The following is a 21,486-nucleotide window of genomic DNA, read 5'->3' as shown; positions in this document are numbered from 1 at the left end:
TGAGCATGAGGGATGCTGCAAAGTCAATGACAGTGACTGCCCACTGTCTCCACATGCTAATCCAGGAGGAGTGAATGCTGCAAGTCACTGACTCGATGCAATTTGCTAGGTTTTCTTAGATAGAATCTTTTTCTTAACCAATTTAAATAAATAACTGAATTTACTGCACTCTTTGAAAGTTAGGATTAATTGGAATGCATGAACCTGACTTGAAATCTGCATGATTTGATTGAATTGACTTTGTAAAGTGCCTTGAGATGATGTGTTGTGAATTGGCACTATATAGATAAAACTGAATTCAGAAAGAGGAGCCAAAAGAATAATCAAACAAGTTGTCCAAGAGTCAAGGAGCACTCACAGAAAGCCTCAGAAAGACCTGGAAAAAGCAGGTACAGTTTTTCCCCAATTTGTAATGTTTTCAACTGCAATAGTCTTCAGAATAGATTCATACACAGAGGTGTAAGAGAATAACGAGCCTACTAGAAGACATGAGGCAAGACGAGGAGGTACGAGAAGGCAGGTAAAAGAGCATACACGGAGGGCTTGGTCCAACAAGTGTTTAGTAAGAATCATAGATGTAGCAATGGAAACTGGGTCATACACAATAAGTTGATCATGCAAACAGCTGGAACGCTGTGGCAAGGCAAATAAATTATCTGGCATCGGAGGAGAAACGGTTAGAAATACTGGAGAAAAAGGTGAGTGAAATGATCAGACAGTTGTGCGAAGCTGAGCAACATGGCCAATCACAAATCATGACACTAAGTCCTACTACGGTTTTCTGAAAACCTAATGTTGACTGTTTTAATCTGATAATAAAACCTTTGGATGTCAGACGATTGATTTTAACAGAATATAAATAGCAACAACCTCTGTGAAACGATGCATTTCATTACCTGGGAACTTTATGTTTAAGAAAAAAAAAGAAAAAACAAGCCAATAATGCCTTTATGGTCTGGCTGCTGGCTCCCGTATCCGTTGTTGCCATGGCAGGAACTGTGCTATGAACTGTGCTATGTCCCCGCCTCCCAGGCTCGTTTTTCCTTCCCTTGAATGTTACTCACTGCTTCATAATCCTGGTAGAAAAGCCTGTTTCCAATGGAACGCTGTGAAAAGAGCATACTCCTAGAATATGAATACCACATTCATCCTGGTTTATATCTATTGAAATCTATGCAACTGGAAAGGGTTACAGACATTTCAAAAGATTTAGGAATCCAGATGACCACAGAGTGCCATACTCCATAAAAAGAGAAAGTGGAACAACAGGTAACCTTTCCAGGAGTAAACTGCCTACCAAAAATAGTAAGTCAAGTCAAGTTTATTTATATGCGCTTTTCAGCAACAAGGCACTCAAAGCGCTGTAGATGAGGAAAAACATTACAATGATACAGAAAATCAAACACAGAAAAACAAATCAAATGGCATTAATAATCCTTGGGAGTTTACTGGTAAGAGCTGGTTCTAATCCAATCTTTCTAATAGAGGCAATTAGCTCATTAAGTCTTCTGTGGTAAGGAATTCATCCGGTGCTAGAAGAAAAATGAAAAATACTCCAAGAAAACTAATCTAATAGGTCACCAAAAAACCCAGGACAACATCTAAACCACTGAAGGCATGACATTCCTTATTTGAGGTCAGTGTTGTAGACTGAACAATATGAAAGACCCTGGTTTAAAATGGCATCAATGGAAAGATTCAATGGCAAAAAAAGCACATAAAGGGTCATCTCCCACTGGCCAAGTCAAACATGATGGAGATAAACCACCAAGACACCAATTTAGGCTTCACCATTTAGGCTTAGGCTATTGACATCATCATGTACAATACAGCAAATACTTACCTCATTTACATCTTCCTTCTTTGTATTTAGATTTGTGTACTTTATCTTGTCTAGAGTTTGTATTTAAGTATATTTTTTCAAGTTTTTCCCATTTCTGCCAAGTATTTATTTTTGAAAGCATTTTACAGTCTAAATATTGAAATAATTCTGTACTATATGGTTTGTAATTCTGTTCACCTTTTATTCATGGTTGTTTCTATTATTTATCTATCCTTCCTAATATTTTTTACTAGAGGCACATCTTTACCCTGTCCTGCCCAATTGATCTCATTGACTCCCATTATAACCACAAATTTGTGACGTAAAACAATAATCGCTTTGTTACTTGGTAGAAACGACTCACTTCCGCCATGTTGATAGTGGTGAATTGGGCAACAAAACTGATACAGGTCTGCTTAGAAACTGAGTTTTTGTTGTGTGAAAGAAGCTCTAAAAATTACTTTAACCCACTAGGCACCTTGGAGGACCAAACGTGTGCTTTCTGCTTGTTTGTTTTTTTAAATTGGCAACTTCCTGTGTTCGTTTCACACTGCTTTGCATTCAGGGCAAATATTCACTCTTTAGATCCAGCAGAGCTACAGGCTGTTGGCTGCATCTCTGCACTACTTTGTAACGTTCCTTCTTTGTAATGTTCCTTCTTTTACCTCCGGAACATTGCCAAAATTAGAAATATCCTATCCAGGAGTGACGCTGAAAAACTAGTCCATGCATTTGTTATTTCAAGGCTGGACTATTGTAATTCTTTACTATCAGGATGTCCACAAAATGCAGTTAAAAGCCTTCAGCTGATTCAAAATGCTGCAGCAAGAGTTCTGATGAAAATTAAAAAGAGAGATCATATTTCTCCTATTTTAGCTTCCCTTCATTGGCTCCCTGTTAAATCCAGAATAGAATTTAAAATTTTCCTGCCCAATTGATCTCAAGCTCTAAAAATTACTTTAAGCCACTAGGCATCTTGGGGGACTAAACGTGTGCTTTCTGCTTGTTTGTATTTTTTAAATTCTCAATATCTCAGACAGTTCAAAGGTCAGTTCTATGAAACTTGGCCAGGATTTGCTTTTAACTTTTATTATTTAAATTTGTTTATCCTTTTGATTGCAAGGTATGTAGAACAAGAGCTACGAATTTAGCATACACTCTTTACCTTTGTTACTAATTTGGTCCAATTGACTCTCATTATGACCAAATATTTTTGATGCACTGATGTCTTGGCATTTTATAATACCTTTCCCATGAGCACCAAAATAATCTCAGCCTTTATCTTCATAATACAGGGAAGTTGCTTAGTTTGACTTCAGTACCAGTGAAAGCCAAATATTATTAGTACTTGAAAATTTGGACAAAAGCTGTTTCTACACCAGTAACCCAGCTTCCTTAGTTCGAATTCAATGGATTGCTTAGTTAGATCTCAGTTGATGCAAATGACTGTTATTGTTTGAGTGATGGGACTACAAGTGCATTATACCAGCGAGCCCAAGGATCAATATTAACCTTTTTTTGCTTTATATTGCTTTATAATTATCTCTTTAGAAAGATCGGTTTAGAACCAGTTTTCAGTTTTTACCAGTATACCTCAGAGGATTATCAAGGTAATTTGATTTTTACCAGTATACCTCAGAGGATTATCAAGGTAATTTGATTTGTTTCTCTGTTTGACTCTCTGTATCATTGTAATGTTTTTCTTTATGTACAGCACTTTGAATGCCTTGTTGCTGAGAAATGCTATATAAATAAACCCTAACCCATATTGTGAATATGGGACAGAAGCATATACTGGATAAGCTTTGTGTACTTCTCCAAAACTCTGAAGTAAAATTCTAAAATAGATATTGTGGTTATAGTATAGGTGACGCAAAATCACCAAGAGACTCTGTCGTCACCTCTCATGATTCTGGAGAAATAAATTCCTTAAAGTATATAATGGATGAGCATTAGTAGCTACTTTGGACCAATATTTCTCCAAAAATCTACAATAAAATAATTAAATATACATATATATTTTTACATAAAACATGAATGTGAAAGTAGTAAATATGCCGTTAATATAAATGTTACTTTTTTGTTTTCCTCTTAATTTCTTAAACGTTGCCAGGATCGGCATCCAGTGTTATGCCAAAAAGCGCACGGGAACGTGCATCACTCTAAACACCCTCATATCATTGAGAGGACTGACTGAAACTTTTTAAATATTCATAATATTAACATGTTTCTTCACTATGAACACCATGAAAAGGTTATGTTTGTATGGCAGGTTAATTAAAAAATTACGGTTTTGTTTCCTTTTATCTAAATCTGATGAGTCAAATGTTTTAATCTCGCAGTGTCTCAGGAAGATGTTCTCTGCTGCCTGGTTTGAAAGTACAGCTCACATTCTTTGCTTTTGGTACCAACAGCATAATAATTGAAGAAACGCGTGCGCTTGTTTCGGGCTCGTTATCAGCGTGCTGTACTCGCGCCACAAGGGAACTACGGCCACCGTGAAAGCTGAAACATTTTATTTTGGCAAAGCTGATCTGCTATTTTTAAGCTAGTCGACAGAGGTTTTTCAAGCATCCTGTCTGTGCTCCTTACCGGCAACCCGGGCGGATATCAACATCAGAACTAGCACCTATAGGGCTTGGGAATGGACGTCACGCCACATTGCACTCTCGGACAGCCGCTGCCATACTGTGGGTGGAAACACCAACGTCGCTAACAGAAGATGCCACTAAAAACAATGGCTCGCGAGCAGAGCAGGTCACGGATTCTGTACAGAAACAAGTTAAACAGCGTATCGAGACAGCGATATCTTGAAAAAAGGTGCAATGCCTAACAGTCATGTTAAATATTTCTGATGACTAGCGTAAACAATGACAAACGCAGTCAGGGTTGGAAAATTTGTAGAGCAGCTACCCTAAAGATACCAAAATCACGCTCACACATATGAAGCTTAGCAGCTTATGTACAGCTTTTTAGCTAAGTAAAATGACATAAATATTACTCCATGAAAATTACCTGAGTAGAAATGACTGTGGCAGTTAAATACGCAACAAAACATTCCCATTTATTGTTTCTTTTAATTGTTTTATCCAAAACAAAACCGCGCCGATCCAACTAAATGCACAATTAATTAGTTGTTTTGTATCATTTTAAAATATAGTTGTAGCTACCCCATTAAATTGGGTCATCCACACTTCAATCAAACATCGGTGAATATGTTGGACTAACCTTTAAAAATGATGATTATAATTGGGTGGAAATACTTTCCATAAATTTTGTATGTTCACCCAACAAAAGATTATTATGTTGGACTTACCCCTTGTCATTGAGTAATAATAACACCAACACCTTATGTTGAACCAGCATATTTACATTTATGTCACTTAATAAAACAATTTCTTGCTAAATTAGCGTATTATTGTTGGGGGGAAATACTTTCCATAATTTTTTTATGTTCGCCCAACAAATAATTTTCTTGAGTGCAGAACTAAACACCTGGGTCAGGCTTCAGTGTTTTGGACACAGACTGCACCTTGCAATCAGTAAGTTTATTAATGGCTGTGGTAAAAAACACATGTTTAGTACTGTAAAGGTGTTCTATATAATCAAATAATTTTTAATAGCTCCAATACATTTAAATGATCATTTTTTATTATATTATTGATAAGGATGGTGCTCAATTTGTCCTGATTTTGTTTTCATTTGTAATTGTATTGAAACTAATGTAAGAGAATGGAGTGGAGAGACTACAGTGTACATACACAGATACATTTATGAAACTGATACTGTAGTGCAATATAAAAGACATTAAAAAGATAAAAAATAAACAGCAGATACAGTATTGGACAGCATTCTGCCTAGAAATTAATTGAATTTTACATCATTTGTTTTGTTTGCTTTAATTCAAATATATACAGTACAGACCAAAAGTTTGGACACACCTTCTCATTCAAAGAGTTTTCTTTATTTTCATGACTATGAATATTGTAGCTTCACACTGAAGGCATCAAAACTATGAATTAACACATGTGGAATTATATACTGAACAAAAAAGTGTGAAACAACTGAAAATATGTCTTATATTCTAGGTTCTGTTGAAGGAGTTCCTAGAGATGCTTAGCACTTGTTGGCCCTTTTGCCTTCACTCTGCGGTCCAGCTCACCCCCAAACCATCTCGATTGGGTTCAGGTCCGGTGACTGTGGAGGCCAGGTCATCTGGCGCAGCACCCCATCACTCTCCTTCTTGGTCAAATAGCCCTTACACAGCCTGGAGGTGTGTTTGGGGTCATTGTCCTGTTGAAAAATAAATGATGGTCCAACTAAACACAAACCAGATGGAATAGCATACCGCTGCAAGATGCTGTGGTAGCTATGCTGGTTCAGTATGCCTTCAATTTTGAATAAATCCCCAAAAGTGTCACCAGCAAATCACCCCCACACCATCACACGTCCTCCTCCGTGCTTCACGGTGGGAACCAGGCATGTAGAGTCCATCCGTTCACCTCTTCTGCACCGCACAAAGACACGGTGGTTGGAACCAAAGATCTCAAACTTGGACTCATCAGACCAAAGCACAGATTTCCACTGGTCTAATGTCCATTCCTTGTGTTCTTTAGTCCAAACAAGTCTCTTCTGCTTGTTGCCTGTCCTCAGCAGTGGTTTCCTAGCAGCTATTTTACCATGAAGGCCTGATTCACACAGTCTCCTCTTAACAGTTGTTCTAGAGATGTGTCTGCTGCTAGAACTCTGTGCGGCATTGACTTGTTCTCTAATCTGAGCTGTTGTCAACCTGCGATTTCTGAGGCTGGTGACTCAGATGAACTTATCGTCCACAGCAGAGGTGACTCTTGGTCTTCCTTTCCTGGGGCGGTCCTCATGTGAGCCAGTTTCTTTGTAGCGCTTCATGGTTTTTGCGACTGCACTTAGGGACACTTTCAAAGTTTTCCCAATTGTTCGGACTGACTCACCTTCATTTCTTAAAGTAATGATGGCCACTCATTTTTCTTTACTTAGCTGTTTTTTTCTTGCCATAATAACAATTCTAACTGTCTATTCAGTAGGGCTATCAGCTGTGTACTGTATCCACCTCCTGCACAACACAACTGATGGTCCCAACCCCATTTATAAGGCTTGAAATCCCACTTATTAAACCTGACAGGGCACACCTGTGAAATGAAAACCATTTCAGGTGACTACCTCTGGAAGCTCATCAACAGAATGCCAAGAGTGTGCAGAGCAGTAATCAAAGCAAAAGGTGGCTACTTTGAAGAACCTAGAATATAAGACATATTTTCAGTTGTTTCACACTTTTTTGTTCAGTATATAATTCCACATGTGTTAATTCATAGTTTTGATGCCTTCAGTGTGAAGCTACAATATTCAGTCATGAAAATAAAGACAACTCTTTGAAGGAGAAGGTGTGTCCAAACTTTTGTTCTGTACTGTGTGTGTATATATATAATTATTATTAATATATTATTCTCTCTGTTCTAGGAGAGAAGCTTCACTGATCCAGAGGCCCAGACCAATAATCCACCCAGTGCCACCAAGAAGAAGGCAAATAAATCACTGGGCAGTTTCTTCAAGACAGCACCACTTCCTGCCTCATCTTTTGTGCAACTTTCACAAGCTGTAGAAGCTGAGCTTAACAGTTACTTGCTGTCCCCTGCCATAGACACCTTGGCATGGTGGAAACTCCACCAAATTACTTTCAAACAGCTGAGCAAGCTAGCAAGAAAATATCTCTGCATACCTGCAGGTAGTTCACCTTCAGAGAGACGTTTTCTACATCAGGATACCTTGCAAAGTAAACATGTTGGTTTTTCTTACAAAGAACTTGCTCTAATAAAACATATTCACTCAGGATGAGAGACAGAGAAACACAATAAATAACATTATAATTTAGTTCACCACACACTAAAGACTTTAAAAAGAGTTTCTTGAGTTTACCTACATTGTTGCTCATACCGTTGTTGACCAGTACCTTAACCTTCTCCTAGTTTGACCTAGCAAAGTCCTGTCTCCAGTAATACAACAGCCTTATAACCACTTGGTGAGTAGATAAAATCCTATTTGCATTTGCATTTTCTTCTTCACGACTGCACATTTTATGCCATAATCAAAAAGAAAACAAAGCAGACATTGCTTTTTCGTTTTCCTGGTCTGCCCGCAAATGTGCAGTCGTGAAGAAGAAAATGCAAATGCAAATAGGATGATTGATTACTAATTTTATTTATGGGTCAAATAATGCAGCCACATTCTTAAAATGAAAAAGCATTTCTGGAAATGCTTTTTCATTTTCAAACTTTACATTTCAAATTTAATTTTGGTATCTATTTGCTGGGGTACATCTTGAAAAATAAATCTCAAATGTCTTTTTCTTTTTCATTTTAATTTAGTGAAGGAATGAGCAGTCTTGAAGAAGAAAATTAAAATGCAAATAGGATTATTGATTATTAATTTCATTTGAGTCAAACAATGCAGCCACATACTTAAAATGAAAAAGCATTTCTGAAAATGCTTTTTCATTTGAAATATGGTAACGATTTGCTTAACTCCCATTTTACAACAAGACCAAGGACCTAAGGAACTCCGAGGCGTCTGACCGCCAGCACGGTCCAGTAGCTTGGACATTTTTTTAAATAAAACTGACGTGTTGGAATGGAAATTATGTATTTAATTGTTATATTTCTATGAACCCAGAGCAGAAAGACAAACACTGTCCCCGGAAAGTATTCAGAGCGCATCACATTTTATTATCTTACAGCCTCAGTCAAAATTGTATTAATCTCAGTCAGTCAGTCATTTTCTACCGCTATTCCATAGTGGGTCACAGGGGAGCTGATGTCTATCTCCAGCAGTCTATGTGCGAGAGGCGGGGTACACCCTGGACAAGTCGCCAGTCCATTGCAGGGCAACCCACAAACAACCAAGCACACACTCATTCATACACCTAAGGGCAATTTAGATTGACCAAATTTTCCTCAAATTACTACAAACAAATATGGAGTACGTGTAGAATTTCAGGCATATAGATTAATACAATTTGGAAAGAGGCTGTAACTTAACAAAATGTGAAGCGCTGTGAATACTTTCCAGATGCTCTGTAAGTATTTGTTCATATATCACAAGTCATATCGTCATCACACTATTAGACACTGTTATCACACATCACAGGTTTCTCTAATATCGTGCAGCCCTATTAATTAGTTTCTAAACAAACTTGTATCAGTGTCGAAGGACAACAAACCACTCAAAATGGCGGACGTGGGTCGTTCCCACCGAGTAACGAAGCGTTTACCGTTTTAAGTCTATGGTGAACATTTGGTCTTTAAGAAGCTAATCCATTAGTCACCTAAAATGTTCCTAAACTGTAACTGACATTAAAACATACAAACCTAATCTGTGCAGCAGAACTTTAGGGTTGAAATCAGCCTCCAGGATGTTGAGACGCTGCTGATCTTCTTTGTCCTCTTTAGCTGTTTGGGAAATCTCTCCCACTGCTGCACTCTGCCACCGTTTGAGCTGCTGTCTCCACATCTTTGTTGTTAGCTTCTCTTCAAAAGATCCTTTAACAGTTACTGAGTAGTTATAACTCGGCTTCTTCTTCTTTCTTTGTTGTGGCGGTTGGCAAACAACAAAATATGTGCATTACCTCCACCTGCTCGTATAGAGTGTGGACCAGAATGTCTTCTTCGTCTTTTTCTTCTTCTTCTTCTTTACAATATTGGCGGTTGGCAAACAACTGAAGGAAGCATTACCGCCACCAACTGGTAAGGAGTGTGAACCACATGACATCTATACATACTTATACATACCCCTTCATACACTAAATCCTATTATACAACTTACAGTTTTAAAAAATAAAATATAACCTGATATCTTCTGTTTCCTGAATCGTTTTGCAATAAATCAACAATGTCTAATTTCATTTTCATATTACTAAGATTCCTAACTAACTTATTAATCTAGACCTGATATTTCCCACAATGCAAAATAACATGTTCTATTGTCTCATCTTCCCCGCACTCACATTTCCCTGTTTGATCTTTTCCTTTTATAAATAAGGTTCTGTTCAATCCAGTAGGTCCAATTCTAAGACGTGATATAATTGTATCTTCTCTCCTGTTTCTTTCTGTTCTTCTAATTTCACCAATATTCCTTTGTATTTTATAAAACCAGCATCCTTTCCTTTCTTCCTCCAATAACTTTTGCCACCTCTCTACCATTTTTTGTTTTATTATACCCTTTACTTCTTTTACACTAAACCTAGCATTAATGTCAGCCATTATCCGATTGGCGTCTTCTTAGCCATACTATCTGCCATTTCATTCCACCTTAACCCTGGAACCCAAATAAAATAAACTGTAATCTCCATTATAACAATTCTATAAAGTGTTTGTTGTATTTCAATTAATATATCTGGTCAACTATCTGATTGACTATGTTCCAAACTGGCCAGTGATGAACTAGAGTCTAAACAAATGATTGATTTTAATGGTCTAACCTCTTCCAACCACTGAACTGCAAGAAGTAAAGCAAACATTTCTCCTGTATAAACCGATACTCCATCACTTACCCTTTTTCCTACTTTAGTATTAAATTGTGGTACAATAAAAGCTATTTCTATCCTATTTGCAGTACTTTTTGATGTATCAGTATATATATGTACATAATTATAATACTGGTTTATGTATTCTTGTACAATATATTTATTCATAATAAAAACATTATTTTTGTTCTTCTTTTCTAATAATGAAACATCTATTTTTGCATCAGGAAGTATCCAAGGTGGTACTGTAGGTAATTAAACTGTCTGACCTATATCTAATTTATCTAAATGAATTTCATTTGATTTAGAATTTATTATCCATCCAAAGCTTTTTATTTTTTCCTTTTCCCAACCTGTTGTAAGCACTTTTAATGTTGGATGGTCATTTATTTGTCCAATAATTCAAAGATAACTGGTCCTTTCTAAATTTAAGAGGCATTTCTCCCATTTCAACTTGTAATGCTGCTATTGAAGATGTTTTAAAAGAACCTGTACATATTCTTAAAGTTTGATATTGAATGTAATTTAGCTTTTGGAGATTTGTATCTGCTGCTGGATTATAAACTATACACCCATAATCCAAGACTGACCTAATTCATCCAGTATAAATGGCTTTCAATGCCTTTCTGTCATCTTCCCACTCGGTTCCAACTAAACACCTCATTATATTTAATACCTTCCTACATTTATCTAATATTTTCTTAATGTGTACACCCCATGTCATTCTTTCATCAAACCTCAACCCAAGAAATTTAAATTGTTTAACTCTTTCCAACTCCTGATCATATAATTTCAACTGGATTTTTTTTATCAACTGTTTTCTGTGTAAAAAACATTATTTTAGTTTTTTCCACAGAAAACTTAAAACCTCATTTATAAGACAATTTTTCTACAACTGAAATTGCCCCCTGCAGCTTCTTTACAATACATTTTAAATTCATTACCCTTTTCCACATTGCTCCATCATCAGCAAAAAGTGAAAATCCCATTCCACCCCCTGCTTCTTTAAACACATCATTAATTATAACAGAAAATAATACCGGGCTTACTATGCTTCCCTGTGGTGTCCCATTTTCTATATTCAGTCTCTCAGAATACTCCTTCCCTATCCTCACTTGTATTTGTCTTCCTTCTAAAAAATTCTCAATCCATCTAAACATACGACCATTTATTCCCATTTTTCTAATGTTTTATTAATAATTCTTCCCTCCACATCATATCAGATGCTCTTTCAATATCAAAAAATACCGCCACTCTCTTTATTCACTTGAGCCTTTCTAATCTCATTCTCTAAACATAATACTGGATCCATTGTGTTTCTCCTTCTCCTGAACCCACTCTGATACATTGATATAAGACCTTTATTTTCCATATAATATAACAATCTTTCAGACCTGTCCAGGGTGAACCCCGCCTCTCGCCCATAGACTGCTGGAGATAGGCACCAGCTTCCCCGCGACCCACTATGGAATAAGCGGTAGAAAATGACTGACTGACTGATAACAATCTTTCATTTATCATTCTCTCCATTATTTTACATATGTTTGATGTTAAAGCTATAGGTCGGTAATTTTCTTGTTTTTTCTCATCTTTCCCTGGTTTTCAAATTAGTATAATCACTGCTTCTTTCCAAGTTTTTGGCAATTCTCCATCCTCCCACACTGGATTATACAATTCTAATAAAACATCCAAAATATTTTTAGATGTTTCACTTAACTTACTTATCATGACATAACAAACCTGATCTTTTCCTGGAGCTGATAATTTATATTTTTTAAGTGCCCTATTCAGCTCTCTTATTGTAAACAACATATTTAATGAATCATTTGAATCTTCCGTTTGCTCCAATAACTCCTTATTCTCTAAAATTGTCTTTTCTCGTCCTTTTTTCTCTTCTTCACTAATATTTTCAGAACTATGAATTTAAAAAAATGCCTTTACCAACATTTCCACCTTTTCTTTATCTTTCACTGCTGATATTTCCCCATTATTTAGTATTGGATATCCACTCACTCTTTTAATCTCATTCATCCTTTTAATAATTGCCCATTCCTTAGAAATGTCTGTCTCCCTCCCCACCCAAAAAAGTTGTTATAGTGTACAGTATTTGAAAAGATGTTTCTTTCCAGTTGTATTGTCAACATAACAATAATAATATTGACTAACAATAATTCAGAAATCAGTCCTTACCAATGGGCTGTGCTCTCAAGCAAGAACTCATCACATTGTCTGCAATGTGTTTAGACCTTTATATGCAACTAGGCTGGTAAAAAAAAGAAGTAGCTAATCATGTTTCAATTCAATTTAATTTAATTCAGTTTTATTTATATAGCGCCAATTCGCAACACATTTTAGAATGGGCTATGTGTAGGGGTACTAAGTAAAATAATAAACTGATAAAGTTTGTCCATCTAGAGCCCACTGGTGACCATTGTTATACTAAAAAGCACAAGGATTAGGATACCTCTCTGGGTCAGACTGATTATAACCATTGGAAAAGAGAAGGGGTCACACAAATAGCAGAAATGGAGGGTGTGTTTGCACCTCAACCATAACTGAGCCAGTTTAGGCTAAACCTGACTCCCCCTTACTCCATCCAACAGGGAGGGAGGAAGGCAGAGGCAAAAAATAATTGGCGAGTTTTGCATCCTGTTGCATTGTGTGAAAGCTGGGTAACTTTAATGGCCTAAATCAATTTAGTGGAATCATATAGATTTCAAGTCAGGTTCATACATTCCAATTAATCCTAACCATTGAACAGTGCAGTCAGATTCAGTTATTTATTCAAATTGGATAAAAAGTTTTTTCTATCCAAGGAAACCTAGCAGATAGCATCAATTTAGACACTTGTAGCATTCACTCCTCCTGGATGAGCATGGAGAGACAGTGGACAGTCACTGGCGTTGACTTTGCAGCAATCCCTCATACTGAGCATGCATGTAGCGACAGTGGAGAGGAAAAACTCCCTTTTAACAGGAAGAAACCTCCAGCAGGACCAGGCTCAGTGTGAGCGGCCATCTGCCACGACCGACTGGGGGTTTGAGAGAACAGAGCAGAGACACAAAAAGAACAAAGAAGCACTGATCCAGGAATACTTTCTATGGGAAGGAAAAGTAAATATTAATGGATGTAGCTCCTTTAGTGGTTTCATCTAGGAAGAAAAAACAGATAAATTCTGAGCCAGTTTTCAAGTCTAGAGTCTGAGAGAGAGAACATACAGTTAGAAGCTGAAATAACGTTGAAATGCGTTGAATGGAGGAATGGAAGTTCTTTACATGATGAAAACACTACATTGTAGTAACATGAAGAAGGAAAGAAAAAAAAAGAAGAAGAATTGGACTACGGACTGAAGTAAATAAATGCACTTGATGCTTTTAGGCCCATATTTTCTGTTTTCTTGACATAAAATCAAACTTTTCTCCCTGGGGAGGAGGAAACTCCTCAGAACTGTTCAGGCCCATTATGCGTCTCGATATTGGTAAAATGTTCTCTTAAAATTGGTCCATGTCTGGATAAAATAATGATTATTTAAGTGTGACTGTTTCAAATAAAATGCTCTACAACAGCAGTATGTGCAGGTTTAGTTACCAAGAATAGCTAAATAACTTTTTATGTCTTGAAAAAAATAATTTGGTGCATTTTGATGTATTTTTGTATTAACACTTGCATTCATATGAACACTTTCAAATGGTTGTATTTTCTATTTAATTATTATCTAATTATGTGTTGCATGCCCATTGTGAAATGTGTGAAGTTGGTTGTGTGTAGGTGTAGGAATGTACAGACCGTTTATCATCCTGCATCTTTTCATCACTCTGGTTCACAAGCTGCACCTATAGTTCCTTGGAAATGCAGGCAGGCATGCTGGTTTTAAACAGTGAAACAGTATTGCTCAATGTCTAAAGACATGCAAAGCAAAGCTGCAGCTTTGAGAAGATAGCAAATTTAAATTTGAACAGAAAATGACATGTATAGGGTGTCCCAAAAGTCTACAAGTTTATGCTTTTCTATTTTGTTTAAGGCATCATTCAGAGAGACTTGCAGCCATGATAATTTGAGAGTTTTGGCTTTGCTGTTCTTGTAAGCATTTCATTCACTTGATCTTGGCCTGACAATTAACACTGGAGCAGTGTTGCCAAATGACAGCCTGGTTTTGACCTGCCAATGGTTTCAAAACTGTCTTGCTTTTAAATGTGAGGGAGGTGATTAAGTAGCATGAGAATCAGATGAGACTAATCAATAAAAAGCATTGCAGCTGGTTGAAGACCTGAACAGAGGAGCTGGGAGAAAATGTTAAATGAACAGAGAACGGAGCAGAGAGATCCAAACAGGACACAGAATCAACCCCATGGCCGTCCCAGTCCCCAGACCTAAATCCTGTAGAAGACCTGAGGGAACGAGGCTCTGACTTAATCTTAATCTCCTCTGCATTTTAACATGGACACTAATACGTTCTGAGGAAAATGGTGTGGCTCTAATACAACAAACAACACACAAACACACACACACACACACACGCACACAGACAGACACACACACACACACACACACACACACGCACACACAATCCTTTTCCAATGAATATTGAGAAATTTGTCAAAACCTGATGGATTCCTCCTTTGCTTTTCCGCCTCCTTCAGGTATAAAAGACGATGAGTTTATTGCAAAAAATGGGATTCTGGGTTCTTGCTTCTGCAAATCTTCTGACCGGTAAGAACCGTTTCTTTCATCACATTTGTAGATCTTTGGAATTAGAAAGAAAAATGTTCTATGAAATAAAAAGTTATAGTAGTTGTTAAAAACCTTTGTAATTTCATTAAATTAAATTAAACAGCTTGAATTATGTAAAAAGTTACAATAAACTACAGTAAATATTTACTAATCTTAAATGTTTTAGTACATTTGAAATAAATGATACAAATATTATGGTCTAGCAATAAACCAGTTTACCACATTTTCCAAACAAACAAAATGAAAAAAATATTAGATAAAAGAAAACTTAATTTCAGGACTACACTGTGGATGTTTCTGAGTAATTTTTTTATGAATCTATTTATCCATCAGAAAGGAGACAAAAAGTGAAAAAATGGATCAAATTGAAATAAAACAGCATTCATGTGAGTATTCTCATTAATTCTTTCTTTAATTGTATGACTAGCAGGACTGTTTTAGCTGCAGCAGAAATCAGAATTATTTTATTGTTTTTAAAGTAGGGTTGAGAACAAGCCAGGCTACTTCTATGCCTGATCTGAAGTCTGGATAAATGGGATTTAGTCAGAAAAAAGATTCTTGGATAAAACTTGAGAAAGAAAACATGCAGCTGGAGATTAGTAAAGCTAAACTGGTTTACATTTCTTTTGGTAGAGCCAAAATGGACAAGAATAGAAATTAGAAACTAAATAAAAATAACAATGATAACATTAATGCAAGATGCTACTTGCTGTTCCAAAGTTGGTCTTCTCCAACATAAATGTCTTAATCCCAGCTGTATATAAAAGGATTACACAAGACACTGTAGATTTTGTTAGTCATAATTTTTTTGGCTTGAGAATTGAAGCCCACATGCTGTCATCTGTATTTACTTCCCTAAAACAATGTGCTGAATGTTATTTCAAGTCTTCATCTGAGCAATCAGGTCACTTCAGTGTCATAGACTGTTCACTCTGGAGTCTGATGGTATATAAAACTACTATGTGAACAACCATGCAACAGAAATCAGATCTGAGCAAAAAAAACTGTAATAGAGCATTTAGAGCTGTAGTGTGAATGTAGCCTTGGGGAACAAGTTTAGTTGATTCTATTATATTCAGTTCTGAATTAATATTAATTTTCTGAATTGGATTCATGGGAAAACAACTGAGCAGTGATCAAAACTTTGCTCTTTGATGGATGGATGGATGGATGGATAATATTGTCTCAGTTTGTATTGCATTTGTTTCAAGATAATATTTGCAATATTTGTCATTTGTGTATGTTGTAATTTCGATAAGAATAATAAGTTACATTTCAGGCCTCATCTTCTTTTTATACGATTTCTAACTTACCCAACCAGGTTACAATGTAATCAGCCTTCTGTCTGTTAACCATACCCACATGCTTTAAACAATAACTCAGCCTGTGATGTCTTTTGGTCTTTGTACCTTCAGTTACCTTTGGACTATTTCTGCTGCTGCTGACTCTGCAGCAAAGCCACTCTTCCTCTTCTGTCAACCTAAAGAAAACTTTGGAGGAATGTTTAAACGACACAGACTACAATGAACTGATGGAGATAGCAGAGAATGGCCTCCCAAAGATAACCACACCTTATCGTGTTGTTATTGTTGGGGCTGGCATGGCTGGACTCACTGCTGCCAAGCTGCTGCAAGAAGCTGGACATGAGGTAGATGCAAAAGAGTAACATATTAACTCATGAATTTTCCACTGATCTGTTTAAGATGCATTTTTTAATTTTTGTTATGTCTAAATAAGGTAACCATATTGGAGGCAAGTGAGCGAGTAGGACGGGTGTTGACCCATAGGAATGAAACAGAGGGTTGGTATGTTGAATTAGGGGCCATGAGGATTCCATCTTTTCATCAGTAAGTAGAAATGCTTTCAAATATATTATTTTTTGTGTCCGACAGTCTGAAAACCCGTTGATCCTTTAGTTTAAAGCACATTATAGAACTCAAAATCTCGATTAATTTAGAGCCTAGGGTCACCATGTAAAAACCTCGTTCATCCAGCAACTGAACATCTCATTGAATCACTTCAACATGACTGACAACAACACCTATTACCTGGTGAATGGGAAGAAACACAAGACTTCAGATGTGACTGAAGACCCCAGCATCCTGGATTACCACCTACCATCTAATGAGAGGAATAAATCAGCCCATGATCTGCTTCAGGAGGCATTACAGGAGGTAAATGAGAAGACATGAGATGTCTGCCAGCAATTAACACCCAACAGCTTTCGATAAATTGCTTAGATTTTTACAAGAACACAAAACTCCGAATAATTGCATGTTTTGTAGATCTCCTTTTACGTCTTGGTTGTGTATGGGTTAAATCCAGTCACAATAGAAAAATCATATCTTGATGCAAATTCTGCTTCCTGTTAGTACAAAATAAAGTTACAAGACATGGGTGTGATGCAGCACTGTAGAGGTTTTATCGCTTCTCTGTGAAGGTAAGTTTCAGTTTGTTGCATCCAGAATTAGGTGGTGGCAGATTATTAATAGCCATTGTTATGGAAAAATGTGTATTTATAAAAGAGAGATCGATGATTTTCACTCACATCAGCTTTATTATAACCTTGACAAGGGAAAACATTTTTACAGCACCAGACATGTGTTCACTAGCCCTGCCAAACCATTCTGACAAGACAAAGAGAAATCTCTTATAACAACTTCAAGGTGATCCCCATGAAAACAGGACTCACCCAGCTGACTGAGTGACAATTAAAAAAAAAAGTATAATGAGATAAATAACTAAAATAATAACAAAAGTGACTACTAAAATTGAAACCTACTTGCAATAAGAAAATAAAAACACAAAGTTGAACTAAAATGAAATAAGAAAAAAATACAAATAAAACAGCATGAAAAATAATGATCCACCATGTGTGTGTGTTCACTACCCATGTACAGAAGGATCATTGGGGGGAGGAGACAATAAAGGCAAGGCAACGCAAGTTAATTTTTATTAAAATGAAGATTAAATGGAATTTATACGATGTAAAATCATCAAAATCATCATCATCATGAGAGTAAATGAAGCTGTTAATAGTCATCAGAGCTGCTGGATGGACAAAGAGTCATCAGTCAGGGTTCAGGGGATCATTACAAGACAAGTAAAGGTGATTTTATTAATACTAGAGGGAGCACTCAAAATGGAACAATTAATAGGTGAGGGAGTCGTGTGTAAAGCTAAGAACAGGGTAGCCTGTGTTCTTAAGAGTTAAGCGTATGACAAAGCAAAACCCTTTTATGACAAAGCAGAACCCCATGTTATTCATCCGGCCAGGTATTTCTTTCTGTGAAATCGGGTTCAACCTGTAACAATATTTCATTAGAGGAGATTCAAATAAGTGACCAAAATGTGAGGGGTGGTGGGACTAGGGAAAGGACTTGGACTTTACACGAGTCAGGGCCCCATAGTCCTGTCAGGGTCTGGGAGTTTTTGTGCTTGGGCTTTTCCCACCTGCTATTAACTGTTCTTGGTCTGTAGAGGGCACTGTTGCTCCTGGGTGCGAGTGGACAGGTGTTAACCATCTCCTGATTGCTGACTGGGGGTATTTAAAGCTGAAGCTACCAGCACTTCATCGGCTAAGTGTAAACCTACATTGGTAACAATCTCTAGCCCAGATATAAGCTTGTTTCAAGTTTCTCTAAGTTTCCAAGACTTACTTCCTCATGTCCTCCTTCTCAGGTTCCAGACCTGTTTGATCCAGCCTCGAGTTCTGGTGTTAAGCAAACTCCTGACCTCTTGATCTAGGCACCTTCGATGCTCCTGGACTTTCAAGATTCAAGTCTCAAGTTTCTTCTTGGATTAACTCCTGGCTGGCAGCTTCAGGATTGACAACTAAATGGCCCAAGTCAGCAGCAAACCCTGTCCAATAATCTCGCTGTGGATGGTGCAGATGACGGCATTCTGCTAATGGCAGACAACTTGCATCTGAAGAGAAGGCTTGATACAGGCCTTGCAGTCAACATTTTTCAGTACTGTGACAATGTTTAGGGAAGGCCTGAACCCAAAGACCCAAATACAATTTCAAAATTGTCTATCTGTGGAGGTTAGGGTTAGAGTTTGGGTATGATTTGTCAAAGGAATTAAACCCATACATTCAGACAGATTTTCAGAATGTGGCCTGGAGACGTTGTGCATGAGTTACTTCTCTCACAATGTTACTAAGTTCTAACTGGAGATATGAACAACTTTTCCCTATAATTTGCACTACTGCTCCCCATAAATACTAAAACTTTTGTAACCCAGTGTTTCATTTTATTTCATTAACGCCGACATCTACCAAGGCTGAAATCCCTTTATTTTATGAATGGTCCAACCCATGCATTAATTTAGCAAATGGTTCAAAATTGTTTTAACAGTCAGGATCACATCACATAGAATACATTAAATTAAACATAGCTAATTACATCAGCTAGATTTTATTTTAAAATGTCAAATTTCTAATACTGAGTCATTTTGGTAGTTATCTGTCACTGCTAGTTTGGCCATTTCCTTCTTGCTAATAGACTGGACACACAAGGGACACTTCCCCCAGGAGGTGTTCCAATGCCCTGATTGATTTATTTTGCTTTGATAATCATCAGGATCCTGTTTAAAGATAAGTGCACAGAATTCAAAGAGATCTCAAATAAATACATGGATCCAGATTTTCTGCTGCTTTGCCAATGGGGGGTTTTCATTGATGTCACTGAAGTCGCAGCCTCACTTCCAGTCCACCATCTTGGGTGTCTTGTGGTCATCAACAAGGTGGATCCATATTTTAGTTTGTTTAGCGCAAATCCGGACGATGGGCCACACATAATTTTTAGTATGCAACTGTTTTTCATAGCCACAACATAGGCTAAAGTCCATGGTAAGTTCAATATTGCCGTTTATAGGTTAATTACATAATACGGTATATATTACTAGATAATACATTTACAGTCGTTGCAGTTCTTTTTACAGACAGCATTCATCTCGTTGTAGACGTTCCTCTCTTTTTGAACAAGCTGAAGATGATCCTGTTGCTTTTTGATTTCTGCAGTCTTCCTCTCCTCTGGAAGGTTTGAGCTTCTTATAAGCTGATCATTATTCTGTTGGCATAGCCAGCAGAGATCCATATGTGGCCTACAGCTTCTTCTGTGTGGTAGTAGCTGGGTCCAAAGAGCCTTGAAGCGTGATTTGCAAATTGCATGCTCACCTGGAAAGAAACATATTACACAGTTGTTAATTTTTGATGAAGTTTTACATTGCTGGTCATTAGAAGGCTTTCACTATTATATAGATATATATTTTTAAACATATCAAGCTCCTTAGCAGACTTTCTATAGAGACGCCACACTGAGGTCTTGGACACATGTGTTGGCAGTAACTTAACATGCCATTCCCTATGCCCAGGATGTGGATCAGGAAGCATGATGGCGTGGTCTTCAGCATAGTCCTTTATGAACTCCAGAACTCTGTGGAGTTGCTCACGGCTGAAAAAATGCGGTCCTGTGGCCGCTGGCTCTTTTTCTTCATGAAGGGTCTTGCACCGTTCGCATCAAAATGTCTGATGATGTCAGACAATGTGGCTTTGCAAATAATGAACAGGGGAAACAAAGGAAATATTTCTTTCAGCTTTTAATATTTGAATGCAGAAAATACATGATTTGTTTTCAATATGATGCATCATAATAGTTAAAAAAAAAAGCTGTCAAACTCACCCCATGAGAAACTGAAAGGTATTCCTCCGATGCCTCCGATGAAATAAGTTGTTTTGGCGTGTTTTCTTTTGTTGGCGTCTTGGTGGACGTTTACATCGCTGAAGTTTCAACTGTACGCCGGTGTGCTTCAAGATGTCCAATGATTCTCATGTCCTGCCACTCCCTTTCTGCTGCTAAAGAATCCATCCGTATGTTATACATGAACGTTTGGGAAAGTTGTGGGTACAAGGTGAAGAATTCCCCTTTCTTCTCCCGTAGACATTATAATAAAACAACACAGACCAGCTAATTTAACCTCTTCCCAGCAGCTGTTGTGAAAACAATGAATTTGCACCTTCCATTCAAGCTTCAGTTAACGATTGTGGCCAAAGCTGTACCCCACAGGAATTACTGTGTCAGACTGTACGGAGACCCTCTGCAGTAAAACTAACCCTATTCTCAGAGGTTTCTACCCATTAGATTAACGGGGTACACTGACAACAGGAAACAATACCTGAAGGAGAGTCCATCAGGTGTTACACATGCGATGGACTTTAAAATGCCCCTCAGTGGGATCTGTCCTGAAGCTGACATAGAAAACACATGGTTACTGCTGAGTTTTGGAGGTGTTTAAAAATTCCTCTGCCTTTTAAGGACTTTTAGTAGCAATATTTGACCCTGAATCTACCATGATGAGAGAGAGAACTTGTTTCTCTAAA

At 37.2% G+C, this 21,486-nt stretch overlaps 2 long non-coding RNA genes across 2 annotated transcripts; both read left to right on the top strand.

The window, feature by feature from the left end:
- The first annotated feature begins 14,706 nt into the window (after positions 1-14,706).
- Positions 14,707-15,490, top strand: LOC124881183. Its single transcript, XR_007041560.1, has 3 exons — positions 14,707-14,839; positions 15,014-15,083; positions 15,438-15,490. It is a non-coding gene; the product is annotated as an uncharacterized LOC124881183 (long non-coding RNA).
- A 1,057-nt stretch (positions 15,491-16,547) lies between these two features.
- Positions 16,548-19,750, top strand: LOC124881177. The gene is made up of 4 exons (XR_007041555.1): positions 16,548-16,752; positions 16,842-16,951; positions 17,062-17,278; positions 18,786-19,750. It is a non-coding gene; the product is annotated as an uncharacterized LOC124881177 (long non-coding RNA).
- Positions 19,751-21,486: the final 1,736 nt, after the last annotated feature.

The sequence above is a fragment of the Girardinichthys multiradiatus genome, chromosome 14 (assembly GCF_021462225.1).
Source record: "Girardinichthys multiradiatus isolate DD_20200921_A chromosome 14, DD_fGirMul_XY1, whole genome shotgun sequence".
In the NCBI taxonomy this organism is placed as follows: domain Eukaryota; kingdom Metazoa; phylum Chordata; class Actinopteri; order Cyprinodontiformes; family Goodeidae; genus Girardinichthys; species Girardinichthys multiradiatus.
The sequence above is the reverse complement of the archived record's forward strand: the minus strand, read 5'-3'. Positions and strand labels throughout refer to the sequence as shown.